The following is a 23,905-nucleotide window of genomic DNA, read 5'->3' as shown; positions in this document are numbered from 1 at the left end:
ATTCCAAGGCATGCTAGGACCCACCTGAAGATACAAACATCACTATCTGAAGCTTACTCTTAATCTTTTAATGTCCATTGAAAAGTGTGACTTCTCCAGGTTGTTTTCTCCTTTCCAGAAAGGACTCATCCCCAACCATCTTGCTTAGTGCCCATTTCCCTACAGCAATACTATTTAGCACAGCTAGATTTCCCGAGATGGTTAGGTTTCCTAAATATTCTACGGTTAGGTTGTAATCATGGTAAAATTTCCATTTGCTTCATAGACATTCTTGATACAAACAGGCTCAAAGTCACATGGGACACATTTATTTTCTTCAGAAAAATACTAATGCAATAGTTACATTTTTAAAGGCTAACACAATGGACATGTCTTGATACAGGTCATTAAAGCTGAGCGATTTCCTCTTACGTAGGTAGACCTACGTGAACTAACCCAGCCATCACTGTAACCACTCATCACTCAAAAATAAAGTATGCCTGGCAAATCCAACGCAACGGCCTATTTCCAATGCTGGATCTCCAGTTACTTTCGTGATCTTACTCTTTTGGTGTAACTCTGAAATAATTTGCACTTGATTATCATGCCCAAGGAACAACAATGTGAATATTGAATTCATCGATTCCAGTTTCTTACAATGACCTACTTTCCACCAACTAGATGTTGACATGTTACTTTATAACAGAAATGCACATTCAGGGCAGCCTGGGTGACTCAGCGGTTTAGTGCTGCCTTCAGCCAAGCTTGGGGTGATCCTGGGGACCCGGGATCGAGTCCCATGTCAGGCTCCCTGCGTGGAGCCTGCTTCTCCCTCTGCCTGTGTCTCTGCCTCTCTCTCTCTCTCATGAATAAATTTAAAAAAAAGAGAGAGAAAGAAAGAAATGCACATTCATTTCTACGAAAACATGATGGCAGAACCAACAAAAACGACCACAAAGAAGAATTTTGTCGGCATGCTCCGCACACCTGACCCTTGAACTACATGGGTTCAAACTGCATGGATCTACTTATATGTGGATATATATACATATATCTCAGTACAGTACTGTAAGTGTGGGGTTTTCTTGAAAGATTTGAGAGAGAGAGAACGAGCAGGAGGGGCAGAGGAAGAGAGATCTCAGGGCTCAATCCCTACCTGAGTGAAACCAAGAGTTGCATGCTTAACCGACTGGGCCACCCAGGCCCACAAATGAGTTTTCTCTTTATGGTTTTCTTAGCATTTTCTTTCCTCTACCTTTATTGTAAGAATACAGTATATAATTTATACAATATACAAAATACATGCTATTGACTTTTATTTTATCAGTATGTATTCCAGTCAACAGTAGGTTATTAGTAAAGTTTTGGGATAGGCGGAAGTTATAGATTTTTTTTTTTTTGACTATGCATAGAGTCAGAATCCTGAGCCCCTGAGTTGTTCCAAGGTCAACTATCTTTTTTTTCTATTTTTAAAAAGTCATGTGTGGGGTCTGAAATTGAGTGAAGGATGTATGCTGTCCTTTAGCACATTTATGGGTCTTATGAAGGACATTTATAGTGGAGAGCAAACCTTCAAGAAAGAACTTTCCTTTCATAAAGGAGTACAACACGTACTGAGGTGGGTAGCAAAAATGCCGAACTGATATTGATAAACTATCAAAATGAGAGATCAAATTAAAATTCAGAATGTAAGTATCCTATCATTCGAGAGGTTCAGGGAAAGAACCAGCAAGCCAACAGAATAGGACAGAGCCCTAGGTCAAGTACGGCAATCTCTGAAATTAAGTGAGGTAAGCATACCTAACTGGAATTCATATCTAAAAATCTTATTTTCAGATAGAGATCTTTCTCTAAATACTAAAAGTCAGTGAAATAAACCCAGAGTAAAATAAAACAAATCTGAAATATACCATAATCTTAGAAAGCAATGCTTCATAAAGGACGATTTAATGACAGTATGTTACAATAACGTTAATCTAGATGAAGGAATGGTAGGGCAAACAGTTAAAGGGAAATCTGGGTGATGTCTCTGGTTATTACAATAGAAACACCCTGGAGGGGGAGGGGACAAAGGATAAATTATCAGACTTTCCTAGCTGTAAAGAACTGTTAATATTCAATTCCCATTATTCTAATTTCATAGCCTCCAAACAAGTTTCTTTACTGTAATTTGGCCACCAGAGTACATCTACCCACCCAAAGGGAGTGCCTTTTCCAGTTAACTGATCCAGTTATTATACTAAATGCAGCTTCCCCTGTCAATTAATGAGTGGACATTAAGACTTATAGATCAGTCTCTTGTGACTTTAACTGATGTGAATCAATCTTTTAGGCTGTTTCACTGCCAGCTGGATAGGCATGCTCTGAGGTTTCAAGCACAGAATGATATTCTAAATAATACTTTTTACCAAAATACTTTACCAAAGACTCAACCTGAAATCACTTAATGCATTTATCTCTTGATGGGCTCTGGTATAAAGTAACAGTTTCAAATCGAATATTGATTTAACTTTGCAATCTGCTCCTCAACTAAGTTCTATCCTTAAATAGAACTTTCTACTAAAAATCACAAAGATTATTCTAGAATTGTGGTGAATGAGAACTGTAATGTTACACATCTCTTTAGCTCTTTTTTATCATATACTCTTTGGACAGTGACTTTAAAGAAAATGCACACACACAAATATAATCTAATATCATTCTAGATTATATTCCATATCAGCTCTTTAGAGAAATGGCTTAAAACTTGTGCGCAAATATAGTGCAGCCAAATTGTAAGTACATTTTTTGGTAAATTCATCTTTTTAGAAAGTATGTAAGCTCTGAGATATTAGACCTAATTTCAACATCAGAGACATATAGTCTACAAGAACACAATTATTTTGTAGAGAATGTACCATACTTATTAGGAGGTAGCAAGACCTCTCCCTCTTATCAGGTGCAGAAGTATTATCTCTTCCAGACAGTGTGGTGTTGGCAAATGAATAGACAAACAGATCAATGCAACAGAACAGAAAACCCAAAACAGGCTGCATAAACAGCTGATATTTGACAAGAGAAAAGGCAATACAATGGAGAAAAGATGGTCTTTTCAAGAAATGGTGCTGGAACAACTAGACATCCACATGTCATGAAACTGGACACAGACATTATACCTTACACAAAAATTAACACCAATCATAGACCTCAAAGTAAAACTCAAAAGTAAGTAGGATAGCAAGTAACATAGAATAGAATCTATAGAACCTTGAGTATGGTAATGATCTTTAGATACAACACCAAAGGCATAATCCATAGAAAAAATTGATTAGCCAGGCCTCATTAAAATTAAAAACTCCTGTTATATGAAATACACTGTCAAGAGAATGAGAAGACACAGACTAGGAGAATATATTTGCAAAAGATCCATCTAAAAAAGGACAACATTCAAAATATACAAAGAACCCTTAAAATTCAACAATAACCCAATTAAAAAGTAAGCCAAAGATCTTAGCACCTTATCAAAGGAGATGCATCGATAACAAGTATTTGAAAAAATGCTCTGCATTATACATGTCCACCCATTAGAATGGCTGAAATCTCAGACCCAGACAACACCAAATGTCGACAAGGGTCTGGGGAAACAGGAATTCTCATTCATTGATAAATGATAAAAATATTGATAAAAATGTTAAATTGTATAGCTACTTTGGAAGACAATCTTGCAATTCCTCATAAAATCAGATATACTCTTACCATACAATCCAGCGACTGTACTCCTTAGTATTACCCAAAGGACTTGAAAACATATCTGCACAAAAACCTTTTTCCTAATTGCTTTATTCCTAATTGCTAACACTTGGAAGCAAACAAGATGACCCTCAGTAAGTGAAGGGGTAAATCGTGTCCCTCCAGACAATGCAATATCATTGAGCAGAAAAGAAATGAGCTCTCAAGCCATGAAAAGATATGGAGAAGTCTTTTTTTTTAATATCTTATTTATTTATTCATGATAGAGAAAGAGAGAGAGAGGCAGAGACACAGGCAGAGGGAGAAGCAGGCTCCATGCAGGGAGCCCGAGACGGGACTCAATCATGGGACTCCAGGATCACGCCCTGGGCTAAACCGCTGAGCCACCCAGGGATTCCCTGGAGGAGTCTTAAATGCATATTACAAAGTGAAAGAAGTCAATCTGTAAGGGCTACAGACTCTTTGATTCCAACTACAGAACATTCTGAAGAAGGCAAAACTGTGTAGATGTTAAGGAAAAAAAAAAAAAAAAAAAAACTAACAGTAGTTGCCAGGGGTTAGTGAGAGAAAAATGACCCGGGTGGAGAACAGAAGAATTTGGAGGCAAACTGTATGATACTCAAGTGGTCGATACATGTCATAGTTTTATGTCCAAACCTATAGGATGTAACAACACCAAAAGTGAACTGAAATGTAGACTATGGACTTTGAAATAAATGTGGGAGGCGTGCAGATGTTGACTGGGTGAGGTTTGGGGGTGGGTGCATGTCCAGGGGCAGAAGGTATACAGGAATATGGCAACTTTCTGCACTTCCTGTTCAACTTTGCTCTAAAGCTAAGACTTCTCTTTAAAAAGTAGTTAAAAGAAATGAAACACTAAACATTTTTCAAGTAAATAGCTTTATGGATTTATATAATCTAAGTTATTGCTTACTGATAGAAACACACAAACCTAGTACATTAATAGCTTTAAAAGGATGAGCTGATGCTTGATACGTGGTTTTTAATTTCTAAGTAAACTGCTTCTTTAGACAGGGGATCCAAAGATGTTACAAAAAGTAGAACATAGCAAATATACTCAGATACTATTCATATTGCACTTAAAGGTTATAAAATTAATATGGGATTATTTCCGCAAGGAGATACATTGTGATATCTAAAACATGTGCCTTACATGATTCCTGGTATGCCTTTTTCTGATTTAGTACAGGTGAGAGATTTGTGGTATCTAATTTTCTAATTATTTTTTTTCCTGTTGCTAAGATAACCTGATATTTAGGTGCACAGTCACTACCTTATTTCTACTGGCTTTCCTCTAAACAGAAGGATCACTGGATCAATTAACTTGCAACAATGTTAAGTCCCATCTGGCCAGAAGGAGCTTTTGTTTCCTCCCTAGTCACCGAAAATACAATCTTCTGCTTTTCCTTTTCATCATAGAACCTGATTTTTCTGGTTGTAAATAGTGCAAGAATATAATGAAGCAGAAAAGAAAATATCAGCAATAAACCAGAACTCCCCAGGCAGCCACTGTTAACATTTTAGACATTTTGTTTAGAATTTTTATGTAGTTTCCTAATTAAAGAAAAACTTCATATCCGTAACTTCCCATCTTGTTCTTTATTTAACCATTTTCCTGTTGCCAGGCAATATGATTTTTACAATGAACACTTTTTCACAGGAAAGCCTGCCTCCATTTTAAGTTCCCCTTACAGGAGCTTTTCTCAATACCATATTGGTCTTAAAGATAATTCAAATATACCTGTAATAGGCCATGAATACCATTATATTATTCTTTATCACAAAAAAAATGGCACATATATCTCGACTGTTATCCAAAGTTTTCCCAAATTCTCACACCTCCTTTATTCCTCATTAGTGGGTTTTTGGGTTTTGGGGTTTTTGTTTTTTGTTTGTTTTTTGTTTGTTTTGTTTTGTTTTTTGTTTTTTTGTCCCTTTGGGTAGCCTATATGTAATTTTTTTTTATTCTTTGGTTTCAGCTACAGTCCATGTTATTGACGTTCTTTTAAAATCAAAACAATTATTTTTGCTCTTTTATCGTACCCTAGTAACCCTTATGAGTATAAGGTGGGGAGAAATAGATAAGGAAGCAGGAGTCCTCAGAGAAGCTCATGTGGGTTGCTAAGCTGCGGAAGATCTGAGCTGAAGTACAACCCGGCCCCATGACCATGCAGCAAGCTTGGCAGACATTCCAGTCTACCTGTTCCCACAGCTGGAGTGAGGCATTAGGTTAGTGTGACTGGATCATACAACTAGAAGAACAAGAAAGCCTCTGCGATTCCAAGACTTTTCTGATTTGGGAGCCCTGGGATGCTTTGGGGAATCCCGTGAATCTGTCCATTTCAGAGGTTTTGTGGGATGCAACCTTTTTCTTCTAGGCACATGGTGCCTTCTATTTGAGGAGAGAAGACAGAAAAATGGGTCTCAAGGTTCAGGAAGAGCATGGAGGCAATGAGAAGAATGGAGCTTTGGAGCCAAGTCTATTTGAGTCCAATCAGGACTCAAACATACCCTAGGTAGTTTGACCTAGCACAAGTTCTTGGCTGCTCTAAGTCTCGCTTCTTCGCTCCTGGAGAATAACTCAAAAAACTGTGGCAATGTGCGTAAAGCCCACAGCAGTGTACCTGACACATGGCAGGTGTTTGCTAAGTATTGATTTACTATCCTGTCTCCAGACCACCTCTCCTTCCCTCTAACTTTCCTTTTGCTCCTCTTGACTCAGGGAGAGTGAGGTCACTAAGACCTTGGATTTTTTTTTCTAGGTTGTTCAACCCACACCAGGAAGCAGAATAAGACTTATACACATAAAATATGGTGTTCATTTACAATCACAAGTTAACTTTCAGAGATAGCTGAATTATGCAGTAGAATTGTTTAGTCTATTTTAATGTAAAACCAGCTCCTGCTTTTATGAAGATTGGTGTTGGGAGACAGGTATTTTCAAATTCTATACATCTGAAGCTGATGAATTTCCTAAATTATGCAAAATTATCTTCCCACTCTGTCTAGATCTCTGCTTTCCACACCTGTTACTGATTTTACAGCTTCCGCTCCAAATTTCAAACTACAATTAATTTTGAGACAATCAAATCCAGCTATGCTTGCAGCTATTAGAGTCACCTTAATATTCTATCCAGCTCATTTATTAAAATCAATTTAAGAAAAATACAGTTTAAAAGGATTCTGTAAGAAATTAAAGGCATTTAATTAACTAAAGCAGACTATTATCCAGCAGTGTTTTAAAATGATTTTAAAAATGTAATCTGCCTTTCCTTATCAACTTAGTTTCATGAAAATTGGATTTTACTTTGCTAATTTAAAAGTGCAAACTAAACCCTACCCCTCTACTGATATTCACACTTCATAGTTTTATCTGTTTAAATAGAAAACGTCTACGAAAATCTCTCTCCCTCAGTTTATTTGGTCTATAGTTATCATTCTCCTATGGATCCTAAATATGCCCTAAAAAAGAAACTCAAAGTTCAATAACTGTATGAGCCTAGTTCTATTTACTTTAATAGTGTAATGCACATAAATGTTTGTTGTAGAATTTTAAGTACCTAAATGGAGTTGCATCTGATGCCCAGTTTGAGAAACAGCTGACCAAATGGGCCTATTAGCATGATTGGTTTATTTAAATATACAATGAACAAAGAGGATCATCCTGTGCAAAGTGTGGCCACTGGTAAATTAAAAGTGTCATCCTAATAGCTACTTCATTCTCTGTTGATATTTTTTCATTTGTGGACTCCTCTGTTGAAAACCACACCAACAGACGTCTGCAAAACACACCAATTAATTCATCTCCTCTACCCTTGTTTTAGTTCTTCTTGTATTTCAACCATATGGTAGGCACAATGGACTCCCAGAACTATCTAGGTTCTAGTCCTTGGAAGTTATGACTGGGGTACCTTCCATTACAGAGTGGATTCTGCCAATGTGATCAAGGTTGAGAACCTTGAGAGAGAATTATCCAGAATCATGCAGGTGAATCCAACCTCATCACAGGAGTCCTTAGAAGAACCTTTCTGGCTGAGTTAAGAACCAGAGAGAGGTCACAGAGGGCTTCAGCCTTGCTCTTTGAAGACAGAAAGGAGGGCATGGGCCAAGGCAGGCAGGCCAGACCTTTAGAAGCCAGAAAGGACAAGTAAAGGGAATCCCCTCTTCCTAGAGCATCCAGAAGGCAATACCACCTTGTTGACACTGATTTTACCCCCATGAGGCCCACATCAGACTTCTGACCTACAGAAGCTGAAGAGATTACATTTTTTATTGTTTTAAGCCACTAAAGTTGTGGGAATTTGTGATGACAGCAATAGAAAATGAATATACACAAGAATTAGTCACATTTCAAAGGAAAAAAGTTTTGTGGGCCAAGTGACTGCTGTGCTTTTCAGATGCATCAGGTCATCTGTAGCATTACGATTGCACTTTTAAAGGATTTTTTTTGCTATTAAGACAATTTGTATATACTGAATCCTCAACTTTTTGAGCCATGAAAGATTTTGAGGTTCTACATTAACCATATTCCCTGAGCTATTTTTTTTTAAGAGAGGGAAGGAGACAGGCAGAGAAAGAGAGAGAATCTTAAGCAGCCTCCATGTCCAGGGCAGACCTTGTTGTGGGGCTGATCTCCCAACCCTGAGATCATGAGCTGAGCCAAAATCTAGAGTCTGACACTTAACTGAGCCACCCAGGCACCCCTGATTTCTATCATTCTATTTTGCTCTCTCCCTCAGATGTCAAGGATGTACTCTCAATGACCAAGATATATTCTGAACTGTCATGTTTTCACTGTGGCACACAAGTAAAAGCCAAGATTAAAACCTTACAACAAGAAATCATGAAGAAGAGATCAGTTCTTTCTAGTAGAAATGATAAATACTTTGGCCAGAATAATAATGTTCTGTGAAGTAAGAGGTGATAACTCATAAAAACAATTTTTGTGTTTTCTATAGGACTGAGAAAATAAATTATTCAAAATATAGGGAAAACCCTGTCATTTTAATTATATTTATCTTTTTGAACTGCTATTCTCATTCATTCTTGTACTTAAATACTTTTGTTTTCAAGTATTCCAAAGTTATCAAAACTATCCTTGATTATATTAATTAAATTTTGGCTCATCTATGACCAAATGCTTGAAATACAAAGACATACTGTTTAAATATATCTAGGAAAAACTGCAGGCAGAATGTGGGGCTTCAATTTTTAAAACAGATTGGGAAAAACTAAAGTGTTGTCCATGATGTCTACTAACACAGATTTTGTGATAATTGAGAAATATATTTGCTCATTATTGAAATCCAAGTTATGATCAAGTAGTCAAATGAAATGTTTTAAAAAGATATTATGTAATAGAGGCTTAACTCCAAATATAATCATGTTCCATTAATATATCATTTTTGATAACTAGAATGAGATCTTTCAAAAATCTAAAATTCTGACTTGCTACGAGTTTGGACAGGACTCCCACAGCTCTACCTTGATGATGAGGTTCTGCTGCATGTAATTTAAGAATATCTGAAAGGTAATATTTTTTAGTAATGGTTAACAACATGTTACACTTCTCTTTTAACCAACATGTTACTATTTCAGAGCATCTTCCTCACTAGCTTAGGTTATAGGAAGGAAAAGATGGTCTGTTAGAATGGCAATTGTTGCAAATCAGTGATAAGTCATCATAAAAAAAACTAGCTCTAAAGGTAGGAACAGACATAACTTTTGTAAGATACATGGTCTTTTACCTTCAGTTTCCTTACCCCTAAAATAACAATCATAGAAAGAGTTAGAAATAACATTAAGGAGCACCTGGGTGGCTCAGTTGGTTAAGCATCTACCTCCAGCTTTGGTCATGATTCCAAGGTCTTGGGATTGAGCCCCACATCAGGCTCCCTGCTCAGTGGGGTACCTGCTTCTCTCTCCTGCTGTGCCACTCCCCTTGCTTATGCTTTCTGCCAGATAAATAAAATCCTTTAAAAAAAATCAAAACGTAACATGAAGATGGATTTTTTTCCTTGATTCACCTTTAATTACAATATGGTAGACATACAAGGATACATTAGTTTTAGGTGCACAACATAGTGATTCAACTTCTCTATAAGTTATGCTGTGCTCACCCTAAGTGCAGCTACCATGGGTCACCATAAAGCACTACTACAATACCATTGTAGGATTGACTTTCTAGGTCTTAGGTTTTTTTTTTTTTTTAATTTGACATCAAAGTAAAATAGGCTTTACATATTTAAAGTATATAATGTGATGAGTTTTGACATTTGAAATCATTAGTACAATCAAAATCATCAATGTTACCTCCTAAAGTTTCCCCCTGTCCTTTGCTAATCCTCCCCAGGTACCCCCAGCAACCACTGAACTGCTTTCCATTTTCCATCGATGAGTACTAGGCCTCAGGTTTGTTGTTGTTGCCCATATAATGAACTCAGTAAGTAAATTAAGAGCTGGGACTCAATCATCTCTATACTCAAACACTACACATATGTTACAACATATTATTAGGTTAATACTACTTCTTAAAAATGTTAACCTCTGCCTCAGATATTCCAGTACTTTGGCAACCAGCAAATGGCCCTTAGGGGTCAGCTGGCCTGGGGACTTAACTGCATTAAATGGGAAGAGAACTCTGAGCAGGGGAAGAACACAAATTCCCTTGTGCTACTATTGTTCACCCAGGAGACCTGAAAAGGTATTATTTAAAAAATCCTAATATGAGAAGACCTTTTTGTGCTTATATTAAAGATTGTACTACTCCAATTAAAACATAATCACAGATCAGTTAAAACAACTTTCAGTAAAGCTCCAGAAAGACAGGGATTTGAGTGAACAGTGGGGAGGTGGGGGTCTTCTGGGCCACAGCCATCCTACCAAGAGAAGATACTCTATATTCCCTTAAGTGTGAAAGGTCCGTTAAGAACAGCAGCAGGATATAGCAAAGCTCATCCTAGAATTTTATTTCCTGTAATTCTGATGTTGCGAATGTATTTGCAATATTATAGTATTTCCTATGGTCCAAGCACTGAGCAATTGCCCACGAAACAATTCTCTGCTTATGAGAAAAAGTCTCCACAACTAGATCAGAGCAAGACATATTTGTGTAGAAATAAGAGAATAACAGTGTTAGAGATAAGAGAAAAATAATTCTCTTGTCCTGATCTTTCGTGTTCTTCATCAATCTTTTTACCACTCCTGGCAGTAAAACCCAACCCTGGCTATTCCTCCTGGCTCTGTTGCAGGTTTAACTTCCACAACCCAATGTATAAAGGCTGTAATTCTTCTCAACTCAGTAGTCAGTCCTCTTCACCCCTCACTTCCTGCTCTGACAACCTCATCCACTCCCATGCCTTTAATTGCCATCTCTACCTGATGACTCACACCTCCAACCCAGACTTTCTCTCAGAACTCAAGAGTTACAGTCACCCAACTACTTGAAAAATCCCATTGAATGTTCCAAAGCCATCTCAAAATCAATATGCCAAAAATAAACTTTTAATCTTCTTCCCAATCAAGATTCTCTTCCATAAGTCCACATCTCAGTGAGTGATTCATCCAGCCACTCATGCATAGGAGTCTTCCTTGACATTTCCTTCACCCTCCTCCCCCTCTCGCATTTAAGCCATTATCAGTTCCTGTGGTCTTTACTCTCTAAACATAATCTTCCTCTCCAGTTGGTCCACTTCTATCCTTTTTCCACTGATTTTGTCCTAATCCAAGTTGCCATCACAGACAACTGCAATAATTCCTCAGCAAGTCATCCCATGCCTTCCCAACCTCCTATTCATTCTCTGTAATGCAGCCAGAGGGATCTGTCAAAACCCAAACCAGCCCCTCTTGCTCCTCAGCCTCTGATATATAATCACCAACATCTTTTAGTATAAATATCTCTTGAATATACCCACCTTTCCTGAACCCCAAAGCCACTAAACAAGACCCTGACATATCTTATCTCTTGCCTAGATTATACCAACCACCTTGAAACTGGACTCTACAGTCTTTGCCTTGCTTAGAAATACAAACTGATCATTCTAAAGAAAAAAAAAAAATATATATATATATACTATAACTACATAGTTGAAACCATACAAATAGAAAAACCAGTAATGTAAAGTTATATATATACATAAATGTCACTTTCATCTTATGAGGCATTCACGAAACTTCCATTTTTAGAATGTCATATGACACAAAAACCACATAAATAAAGTTAAAATTTTGCAAATTTGCTGAACAAGATGTAGAGGGAGGTTAAATGTGCCTATAAGCTGCTGAGGGGTTCTGAGCTGGAATTATCATCTATAAGGAGAAAAGATTTTATTCCAAAAATCTTTATTGAGCAGCTAGCTCATGCACATTTATTTGTAAGCAACTTTTAGCACAGACTTATAAGAAGTGGTCCTTCAGTATTCTCAAGGTGCTCATAATTTAGCTGAGGCAAAGTAACCAATTTATGAGAAAAAGTTTAAAAGCACATGACCAGAAGATATCACAGAAGGAAAAAAAAAGGGAGATGAGGGAAAAGGGATTAAGAGGTGCATAAAAATTTTACAGAAAGCCAACAGAAATAAAAATTTCATTTTAATAAAAAGTTGTAAGTGAGTTAATAAAAAGTTGTAGCCTATGGGTTGGGGCAGGCACTTTAACTTAAAGCTTTTATGGAATGAATCTGGGTTGAATAGACAATTTTTTTTTTTGCAAGAGTAAGGAATAATAGTATGCCATTATTCGTGATCAAGTTTGAGATTCCATTTTATATTCGGTTAATATTTTAGATCATTAAAATCAGTTGTGATTCATTTGACCATAAGCCATCTAGGAGATCAAGAGAGACCCTACTGATATTAAATGAATGTTGACAGGCAAATTTTGCCTGGATAATTTGCATGTGAACAAACCACCCAGTGATTCACCCAATTAGAGGATAGTATCATTGTTGGGATAAACATATTGTTATTTGAAGCATTTCTTGTAGGATTGCAGTAAATTCTCAAACACGAATTCATTAAGCATCTGCATATGTAACTAGCTATCCAAACTGATATAATATCCAAGAAATGATATTGCAGTCAGTCATATTGCCCCAGGTTATAGCAGAGTTAGACTATGCCTCATGTTCTGTGTGAGTGAGGTGGCTACAAAGAAAATGTCAATTCCTGTCTCATGAACATTTTGGGAGCAAGGATGAGTCACCTTTTCCAACTTCTATTTTATGGGGTCAGTAGAGACCATTAAAGAAATAAACTTACATTATACAGATATGTAACCCAGTTTCATATAAAAGCACACCAACTAGCTAATTTGTGTGTGTGTGTGTGTTTTTTTTTTTTTTTTTTTTTTTTTGGCTGATTTCAGCTGATCTCTAAGTTCTAATATATTTTCATCATGAGTTGCATAGTTAAGCAGTTCTTGCTAGATGCCATCATTTCCAAAGTAAAACCTTGGGTTATGGTAAACTATAAATACATGGACTTGATAATAAGTGGCTATTTCAAGGTAAATACATCAGTTCCGCTATTAAAATGTTTGCCAACAACAAAAAAGCCATTTTCATTCACCTTTTTGCAATACTTCTAAATCTTTTTTGCCCTTTGTATGAAAAATGTGATCCATTCTAAGTGTCAAAATTGGAAGGTATATTAAATATTTCAACATTGCGGAACGCAAACAGTTCTTTTTTTCTCCTCTTCAGTTCAAACTAACTTGTCCTGTTTTCACATTCTGGCATTTAAACGCAGTGAGGTCTCTGTTCTTCAGGGACACCATTTCAGCAGCCTCTATGTCTTAAAACACAATTAGGGCTCAAGTCCTGAAAATGAGCTGGAGTGAATTTAAAGTCAGATAGCTGTGGTCTCAGGAATACTAGCTGCCAAATACCTTAACTTACCCAGTAACCACTAATCTCAATAGAAGTCCTTGCTTGCTATTGAATTCTTGACACTTTACCTATCATTATCAGATAATGACAATGTTCTATTTCATTTTCACAGGGTACTTTGAAGGAAGTAGTATTATCTACTTTTTTCTAGATGACAAAATTTATGTGAATGTTACCCAAGCTTAGCAAACTAGGAAGGGCTTTACCAAATATGGTTCACTGTCTGTACCCTTCCCCACCCAAAACTGCTAAATCGATTAGACATGTATATTTGACCCTAACCAACAACCCAAAAGATGGTCTGGAGAATGTGAACCAAGACACACAGACTGTTGTCTGTTGGGTATAGACTTTAAAAATGGAAGCCCATGCTATGATCTGATGGACTAAGAAAGGATCTATCTAAGCCACATCCAGTAGAAGGAAGCCAAAGAAACTAAGAAAACAAAACTAAGTTGACATACTAATATTAAAGAGAATGTAACATGAAGGGAACTATGCAGCCTAGAAGAAGAAAGTGATGTCATACCTAGTTTTCCATTTCTGATCCCTATGAGGTCTGACTAGAGGACTTCCAGATCTTGTAGGACTGTGGACTACTAGAGACTTAGAATAAATCTCTTTGCTTAGGCTGGTCTGAGTGGGCTCTGTCACAACCAAAAGTGCCTTAACTAAAGAACAGTGGTAGAGACTGGACTTGAATCATGATGCTCTTTACTCCTGGTACTGTCGTACATAACATGGTAGATTTTCTTTTTCTTATGGAATTCATTTGTTTCACACTTTAAAGTGTCAATGTGCTCACCCATATTACTTTCTATTCTCTACATATAGATTTGTTACTTTGTAAATGTAATAGAGTTGTTATATATGGAAATCATTTAAAATTGGGAAATAATTAAAATACATAAATGAAATAATTAGAAATCATAGGTCTCTAGAATAATTGGCACAAAATTATCAGTATTTTCTGTAACTGAAATAAAGGCAGACCCTACTTTAGCCCAAAATATTAAAACAGGCTTTTACATGTCTGTGAAACAAGACTAATGTCAACAGAAGCCAATTTCTACATTGAGAGCCAATATATAAGAAAAGATGCTGACAGGTCTTCAAGCACCACATATCACCTTTGCAGGCTTATTGGTGACCTTTTTTCATATACATGTTTGTTGAACCCTCACAACTTCCCTGGAGAGAAAAGTGTTCCCCCATTTCACAGGTGATAAAATTGAAGCTGTCAAGTCTAGGGTCACAGGGATTTTACATCAAACAACTAAGAATTGAAGGGATCATCATGTAACTCCAAATCCAGTTTGTCTGTAGGTTATAGAAAGGAAAAGATTTTTTTTAAGATTTTATTTACTCAGAGAGAAAGAACAGGAGCAAGCAAGAGGAGAGGTTGGGGGGTGGGGTGGAGGGAGAGAGAAAGAGAAAAATCTCAAACGACTCCCCGCTGAGCATGGAGCCTGATGCAGGGCTCAATCTCTTGACCTTGATCATGACTTGAACCAAAATCAAGAGTTGGATGCTGGGAACCCTGGGTGGCTCAGCGGTTTGACGCCTGCCTTTGGCCCAGGGTCCGATCCTGGAGTCTCCAGATCGAGTCCCACATCAGGCTCCTGGCATGAAGCCTGCTTCTCCCTCTGCCTCTCTCTCTCTCTCTCTCTCTCTCATAAATAAATAAATCTTTAAAAAAAAATAGAGTTGGATGCTCAAACGACTGAGCTACTCAGGTACCCCCAGAAAAGACACATTTTAAAGAACTGTTTTTCATGTAGAAGTAAATAAGTTAGTAAATTAAAGATCGATGATACCTGTTGATAATAGGTCAGTAGGAACCATGGAACTTCAAACCTTAAGAACCAAGAATCCATTTCATAGAACATTTCCATTTTATAGATAAAGATATGAAGGCTTCTCCAAGTGACCGGCAGGTTAGCAATACTTATCAGGTACTCTTTGCATTTGATTCTTCAGCTCCACCTCTTGGATGGCAGAGAATATGTATTTCATTCATCTTTGCATCCATAGCACCCAACAACTTACTTGGTTCAATGTGAGTAAGCTGTAAGCATTGGTTGAATGAGTAAAGAATTCATAGAAAAAAATCCAACTCAAACTTTTCAGATATGAATTAGAAGGAGATTATTGCTGTTTTAATGCAGTCTTTAGCATGGATAATAATGCCATTGAGCCTTCCTGATTGGCTTCCAAAGCAGCCCAAGAACACTCTTTGAAACAAAGAAGATGAAAAGGGAGACTGGGGGAAACTTAGCTTCCACAGGCCCATAAATACCTTCCTGTTCTCAGAATTCAGAGCCCTGGTAAAGGATGAGGGTCCCCGCTCATGATCTGCTCTGGCCCAGAAGACCAAAAAAAAAAAAAAAAAAAGCAAACAAACAAACAAAAAAACAGAACAGAACAAAACAAAACCAGGCTTTTACAGATCTGTGACTCCCAAGTCCTGGTTTCTGCAGTACTACTCCAAGTACAGAGCACACTGGTTTGGCATTCACCTGGCATGATTATATCAAGGCTGAGTCTCTAGATAAGGGTCTATGGACCAATCATGCTGTCTGCAGAGCCTCTACTCCTACAGAAAACTCTCCTCTGTTATAGATCTGAGTTCACAACACTTAGACCGGCTGTTAGGACCTGTTGTTTGGAGATATGCTACTTTTCTACTTTCCTTGGACCCTGATATCTGCTTTCTTATGATACTGAGATGCAATGTCTTAGCTTTTATTACAGAGATGCTGAATATTGGATACCAAGTTAGGATTTTGTTCAAATGTTATAAGGGCCGGAAGATCATTTAAAGGAGCTGAGCTTTGAAGAACCATGGACAACCAACCCAATGCTAGCACTTCTGGGGATGCTTAAGAACCTAGCATGCCGGAGCAGGCCGATCAGCTACACCATATACTATTTGCCTCCCCAGCTAATGTAGCCTCTAGCAGAGAGGCAGGGGCTTTCAAGGGATACAGGAGTATTTTATCTGCAATAGGAGTCACATTGACTGCATTTGCATCAGATAAATATGAAATAAGAGATTAACACTATAACTATATGGGACAGCACAGAAAAAAAAATCACCTAATGGCTTTCAAACCGAAAATGATACAGTGATACAATGAATGAGTCAGTGTTTAATGGATTGTATCTGTGCATCTAAAACAAAATGCACTGTTCTTATATTCTTTCAACTGTTCTTTTATCTCTCCAATGACCTCTGAATTCTCTTTAGAAATTGGCTTTGCTTCTGAAACAATATGTGCCTACTAGCACTTTCATGAGAGGTTCTGTCAATGTTTTAAAAACATTGTTAATGTATTAATCATTATACCTTGCCTACTTCCAAAAAGGATGTAAGGGGAATTGCTTTGGAAGTGTCAGCTATGTGTGCTATTTAACATTAAGTAGCACAACAGGAATTCAGCCCTACAAGTAACCAGTTCTCCTGCCCCAAAGTCCTGCCTTGAAGCTGCTCCACAGCACTGCTGGGCTGAATTCATTTGGGAAATGATGATGAGCCTCTGGATATCAAAAAGAGTGGGCCTGAGTATACATGGCATTAGCCAAAGAAAAGATCTACTGCTTTTTTTGAGAAAAAAAAAAAAATACCCAGGTGACCAGCATGAAGAAGCCACAGAATCCCCAGTCCCCTCTCTGTATTCTCTGATTTGTCTTTCATCTTTGCCACCCTCCCTAGGAGCTCAACCTGTCCCACCATTTGTCACTAGGGTGTCCTACTAGGACACTTCGTAGTTCATCCTTGATTCTGTCTCACCTTCTTCCTGCCAATCAAACCATGGGGTACAATGACAAGAAGCTCAACATGTAACTGAAGTGGGGTCTGAGATGTTCAACCAAGGGGGAAATGCTCTTAGCTAATTTACTAATACCCAGGAACTAATTAATCACAAAACTCTCAAGACTGCTTATCACTATACTCTCTAGGTAACTACCACTAGGTCTCATGTAAGTATATTTGAATTCCTCCACAATTGCTGTTATAACAGATCAAATAACTAAGGGTTCAATTCCAGAGGCATTTGAAAGATTTCTTAAAAATGAAAAATAGTGACATGTCAAGTTTCCATGTTCAAGTCATCAGTGTTAAATTCTCATCTAATACTTGACAAGCATGGATCAATGTTATTGGTTGAAAAACTATTAGTAGAAGTATTCCAGCATCCCACAAAAGTGTCCATTTTTGTTGTTTTTACTTAGTCTCTCAAGTTTGAAGGAAGTCGTAGTGGAAAGTAGTCTGGGATACTGATTCCCCCTGCCAGAACCTATTCCCAGCTCAGTAGGACAAGTTGTTTGAGGCCTTTTGGTAGAATTGCCCATATTTCCAATGCATAGTGTAATACTCATTTTAACACAGCAGATTGTCATGATAAATTCTTATCTATGATCACATATACGAAGCTGCTTTCAAAATACAAGGGATTGGGATCCCTGGGTGGCGCAGTGGTTTGGCGCCTGCCTTTGGCCCAGGGCGCGATCCTGGAGACCCGAGATCGAATCCCACATCGGGCTCCCGGTGCATGGAGCCTGCTTCTCCCTCTGCCTGTGTCTCTGCCTCTCTCTCTCTCTCTCTCCGGGACTATCATAAATAAATAAAAATTAAAAAAAAACAAAAACAAAAACAAAATACAAGGGATTATTCCATTGATTTTTTTATTCTGTCTCCTGTATTGCATTACAGCAATACATCTCATATGTATTTTAACCACCTTCGCTGTTGTCCTACAAAGGAACACATCCCCTCACCATGCCCCAGAAGCTAACACATGTTCCACACTCACACATAGCCCCGAATGCCAGCAACTATAGTTTGTACAATTACACTTGCTGCTGATATGATTCTGAGCATACAGTAGACAGAATATAGTTTTAATTATCTGGTGATTCTCCAGTATTTCAGTTGGTCAAGAGAAGTGGAGTATGAAGTCTCCCAAAGCCATAAAGCTGAGCTGAGTGAGCCTTGGGGGCGTAGCAAAGGACTCAAAGAAGCCAAGAGGATGTGGCTTCCATGACAGAATTTCCACAGGTTTTATAAGTTGGAGACCTGAATAAAATTGAAATTGGGTAAAAAAGAACAAGAGTTTAAAAGAGGTGTTGAAAACCATTGCCATGGGCCATCAAAATGATATGCAACCATAAAGACAAATCAATATGAATCTTAGGTATCTTACATCAAACCAGTTATCTCAATTCCACAGCAGTCTTCCTCTACATTCTTCCCATATTTTTTTTTTCCTGAGGGAAAAAGGTACATCCAGGACTCCAGAAATTGGAGTTGGGGGCAACGAATGGTCTCCCAATAACAAGGGGCGGGGAGAGCTTTTTATGGTTCCTGACTTCTATTAAAGGAATGTTCCTGAGAACCTGGTGTGTGCTGAGCATCCAATAACTCAAACAGAAGTACTCATAGACATATAACAAATATAGAAAGTTTCTTGGAAGCATCATGTTCTGAGTTTCAACTTGAAGCAGTTGTGGGATTTAAGTTGGCAGAAAAGAAAATAAAATGAGTGAGCAAAAAAGGACCCAAATTTAGAAAGACAATAGGAGAGAGCCAACCCTTCAGAAACCTCAGCCTGGCAGGAGCTATAGCATCCTTCCCAGTGAGGCACTTAAACATCCTTTATGCACAGTCCTGGGGCACCCTTCATGCAGGCAACTCTCACATTTGCCAGGTCCCACAGAGGATCATCTTACTAATGTTGGCTAATGAGAGATGTAGTTGCAGTCTGAATTTGTGGAAAATGAAATTGCAGAATATTTTCAAGTCATATAGTTTAATTACTTTTAAGAATATAGAGTAACTCAGGGTAACTAAAGGTTTTCAGTTTGGTGTGGAATGACTTTCACGAAAGAAAGAACTTCATAATCACTGTATTGATTCATACAGAAGAGGCATTGCCAAAATGGAGTATCTTATACTAATTACACTAAGAAGATCTTATTTATTGAATGCCAACCACTCACCAGGTATTATACTAATGACCACAAAATGCCTGAAAGGTTGGAGTTTATTCTTGCATATTTTTCCTAATACTGAGGAAATCCTTCGTATGGTACAGTAGAGCATAGAACATGCTTCTCATTTCTCCATCTAAGGGAAGCAGCAACAAAGGTGACAGGTAGCTCCAAGGCTAATGCTAAAGCATGAGCTAAAGTTTACAGTGGAGACAACGATGTGGCGGGGAAGTGTCAAAGGAAGGAAAACTGTCACAACAGCTATCCGTTCAAATGGGCTACAGGATGATGCCACTGGGCGACTGTGCATGTTGAGTACTGCACACTGTGGGCAGATGACATTTATGTGTAATGTTGGCAAATTGCACTGTCTGCAGGGATACAATACATAGCCTAGGAGGCCTGAGTATCTGACATGAACGAGATGGTTGGAATCTGAGTACAAGGCAGAAGCAGGATGAGATGCAAGGGTACCAGAAGACAGAGAGAAGGACACAAGCATATGAGGAAGGCAAAGCTTACAGACATCAGTGAGGAACCAGAGTCTTTCCTTGTAAGGTCCCTCAAGTCTCAGGTGTGGCAGGAGCTAACAGAGGTGAAAACTTGGCCCAGATGAAGTTTTGTTTTGTTTTTAAAGGACTTGCCCTGAGAATCAGGAAAAATTCTTTATCTTTAAATAGCTTTGAAATCTTGGACAATTTGCTTCAATTCCTAGGATCTCCATTTTTCATCTATAAAGTTAAACTTAGATCTCTGAGATATTATGTATAGTTTTGTGGGCTTTGATTTTACAAAACATCAATTGTTTGGCAGATTTTGAAAATAATCCTAAATGAGTGCTAATTATAACCCAATCAACATATTTCCATATTAGGAAAAATTTCAGATGAACCTGCAAAATTTTATTATACAATGGAAACTCAAAAAGGTTACATTATGAGGGCTCAGAATGTTTGTCCAATATATTGAAACTGTTTATTAATGTTCAGGTAACAAACTAGCTACATATTTATTTTACCTCTTAGTAAATATCCTCCCATTGATTTAGGTTATAGTGTAGATTTATAACAAATATGGCTAACTAATAGTTGATTTGCTAGTATTGCTGCACAAAGCTACAATTCTCTACTAAATTGTACACAGTGGAGGTAGGAGGCAGAAACTCTCTCTCAAGAGGAACCCCGGTAGCCCAGTAGATGACTAAGCATACTTTATATTTAGGATTTAAATTATGTATTTAAGATAGTGAAAATCATGGTAAATATACTTAATAGTTACATGGGTTTTTGTGCAGTGTTTGTAAGATAAACTGACATGGTATGGTCAGGGTTAGAAAATTCTGGCTAATTGAATATGGCTGTCAAACAATATATTTGAGTAGCTGACAATCTCTTCACCATGACAACTATACTATGCACATTCAAATCCTGGAGAATTAAAAAAATGAAACAAATTTTTGAGGTGCAACATCCTGAAGAAACTTAAATTTTATAGCTCTTATCAAAATCAAGTTATTGGGACACCTGGGTGGCTCAGCGGTTGAGCATCTGCCTTCGGCTCAGGGCATGATCCCAGGATCCAGGATTGAGTCCCGCATCAGGCTCCTTGCACGGAGCCTGCTTCTCCCTCTGCCTGTGTCCCTACCTCTCTCTCTGTCTCTCATGAATAAATAAATACAATCTTTTTTTTAAAAAATCCAGTTTTTATTCTGGAAATGTCTTGCTGAAGTCCCTTTACCTAACCCAAAGGAAAATTAGTCCACGTCACTGGTTTTCCCTGGGTTTTTCAGTAATGAAAAGTGCATTCTTCCACAAGGTTCCAATTCAGCTGAAAGTAGTATTTTATCAACCTAAGTTCATGCTATAAAAATTTTTCCTTATTTTAAAGTCAGTCAACTGAGGATACATTCTGTGCTGATGGGTCAAAAATGTGAAATCAGGGGATCCCTGGGTGGCTCAGTGGTTTAGTGCCTGCCTTTGGCCCAGGGTGTGATCCTGGAGTCCCGGGATCGAGTCCCACATTGGGCTCCCGGCATGGAGCCTGTTTCTGCCTCTGCCTGTGTCTCTGCCTCTCTCTCTCTGTCTCTCTCTCTGTCTCTCTCTCTCTCATGAATAAATAAATAAATAAATGTTTTAAAAATGTGAAATCATGGGATAGAAACTTAGTGTTAGTTCTGCTTCATTATCAATGTTTTCATGGATTTCATTTTCATTGGAAAATTTCATGAATTTTCTTTATACCACTGAGCATTCATGGAAAATTTTACAGAATTGTTTTAAAAAGACCAGTCCAGTGCTACAAGCTTCTAATGAGTAACACATTTACAAGAATTTAAGATGTATGCTCAAAGTTGAAATTCTACCTAGAAAAAAAACACACACACACAAAGCTTTGCTGGTTTTTAAGTGTGATAACTTTTATAGCACACATTCTACTAAGTTCTCCAATTTTAAATTATTAAAATGTCAACAAAGTTGAATCGAATTTGGAGAATTCCTAAAGAACTTCTAAAAAACTAAGCAGGATAAGTCAACCAACTAATCTATATTAGATCTTGTCCTTTTCATTTCTACTCATGTGATTCCATGTAGTTATATTGTCTCCACAGGACAAAGGAAAGAAGGAATTTACAACTATAGAACAAATATTTCTACAAAAGAGTTCGTAGTAATGACATGAAGCAGGGATCACAAACTGAACTGCACCTAGAATCCCAGCAGAGAACATAAACAGGTTAAGGGCACTGGACACGGTCGGCTATGAACCAGAGAAGTTCATGACCTACTCAGGGGAGCCAGTCACAGTTCAGGCGAACACATGGCTGCTGGGCAACACAGACCAGTGAGCTACCAATGTTTCTACAGTGGCTCCCAAGGGCATTCACACCTTTGGATAATTCTTCTCTCCTGGAGTATGGACCAGACCCTAGTGACTTCTTTACAATGGGAAAACAGTAACAACACAGTAAAAGTGTCAGGATGGCACTTCCAAGATTAGTTTACAAAAGATTCTGACTTGGGTCTTGCTATTACTCTTTTTGGTTCCCATTTTCTGATGAAACAAAATGCCATATGCTGACCTGCTTCTGGAGAGGCCCATGTGAACAGGAACCAAGGGAGGTCTTTAACCAGCCTGCTCTAAGGAAGTGAATCCTTCCAACAACCTTGACAATGAGTTTGTATGATCCTTTCCCACTCAATTACTCAAATGGCAGTAATATCAGAATACATCTTAAGTGCAGCTTTGTGAGAGATCTTGAGCCAGAGGACCCAGTTAGGCTACACCTAGATTCATGACCCACAGAAACTGAGATTATTGTTTTAAGCAGTCGATAGACAATGAAGTGTATCAAATTTTCTCATTTTTTTCTGAAGCAGGTAGGAAATCTAGATTCATGTTTGTGAAATCTCTCAACTTTTTAAAGTTTAAAACCAATTCATTTAACAGATAAATAATATGTAGCCACATGTAAACAATAAAGGGGTTAGAAATTTCCAGTTTTTCATTGATACACTAACAGGGAAAATGTCAGACCATGATCAAAAGTGAACACACATTGATAAACATATGGAATGAAAAAGAAGTCCTCTGCAGGAAAATAAACTAAACAGTATTTCATCTTGTTATAAAGTTGAATCTGACAACAGATACTGAAAGATATTTCTGTTGCAAATAGGTAGGACAATCAGTAATAAAATTAGAGGGAAAAAATCATAACTGAGCAATTTAGCAGAAAGAGACCTTGAATCAAAGCTTTAATATTAAGTCTGCTTAACATTTTGCTCATGTGTTTCTACCAAATGGTAATAAGCAAGCAGCCAAGTAAACCCAAGGAATTATTTTCTCCTTTTAAAACTTGAAAACCAATACTATGGTTAATATTCCTGAGTTGCTAACTGTTAGGGGGGGGAAACTGCTGATTTCGAATACAGAAATGTACACAAGGATAGAAGTCATATCAAAATATTTTAAGACAAAACGTTTCTAAAGATTTGTGCCATAGAATTATCATAACCTCATCTGCTCTATTACAGATGATGGCTAATCTTATTTTACTCAACATTTCATCTATCACTTCTATGAGAATGAATCCCAAATATGCATTTCTATCCCTTTCCACATCCCTAAGCCACCATCCTTTATCTCCAATTGTTTCTCTTAGATTTCTTATTCCATAGTCCTTTCTCCCCAAAGCTCCTTCTCCTACACTACTTGACCATAGCCATTTTCATTTCATTACCAAATCTGATTAAAGAAATAACATGAAAGAGTATCTAGCATAAGTATCTTAAACAT

This window comes from Canis lupus, chromosome 1 (assembly GCF_011100685.1).
Source record: "Canis lupus familiaris isolate Mischka breed German Shepherd chromosome 1, alternate assembly UU_Cfam_GSD_1.0, whole genome shotgun sequence".
Classification (NCBI taxonomy): Eukaryota; Metazoa; Chordata; class Mammalia; order Carnivora; family Canidae; genus Canis; species Canis lupus.
The sequence above is the reverse complement of the archived record's forward strand: the minus strand, read 5'-3'. Positions refer to the sequence as shown.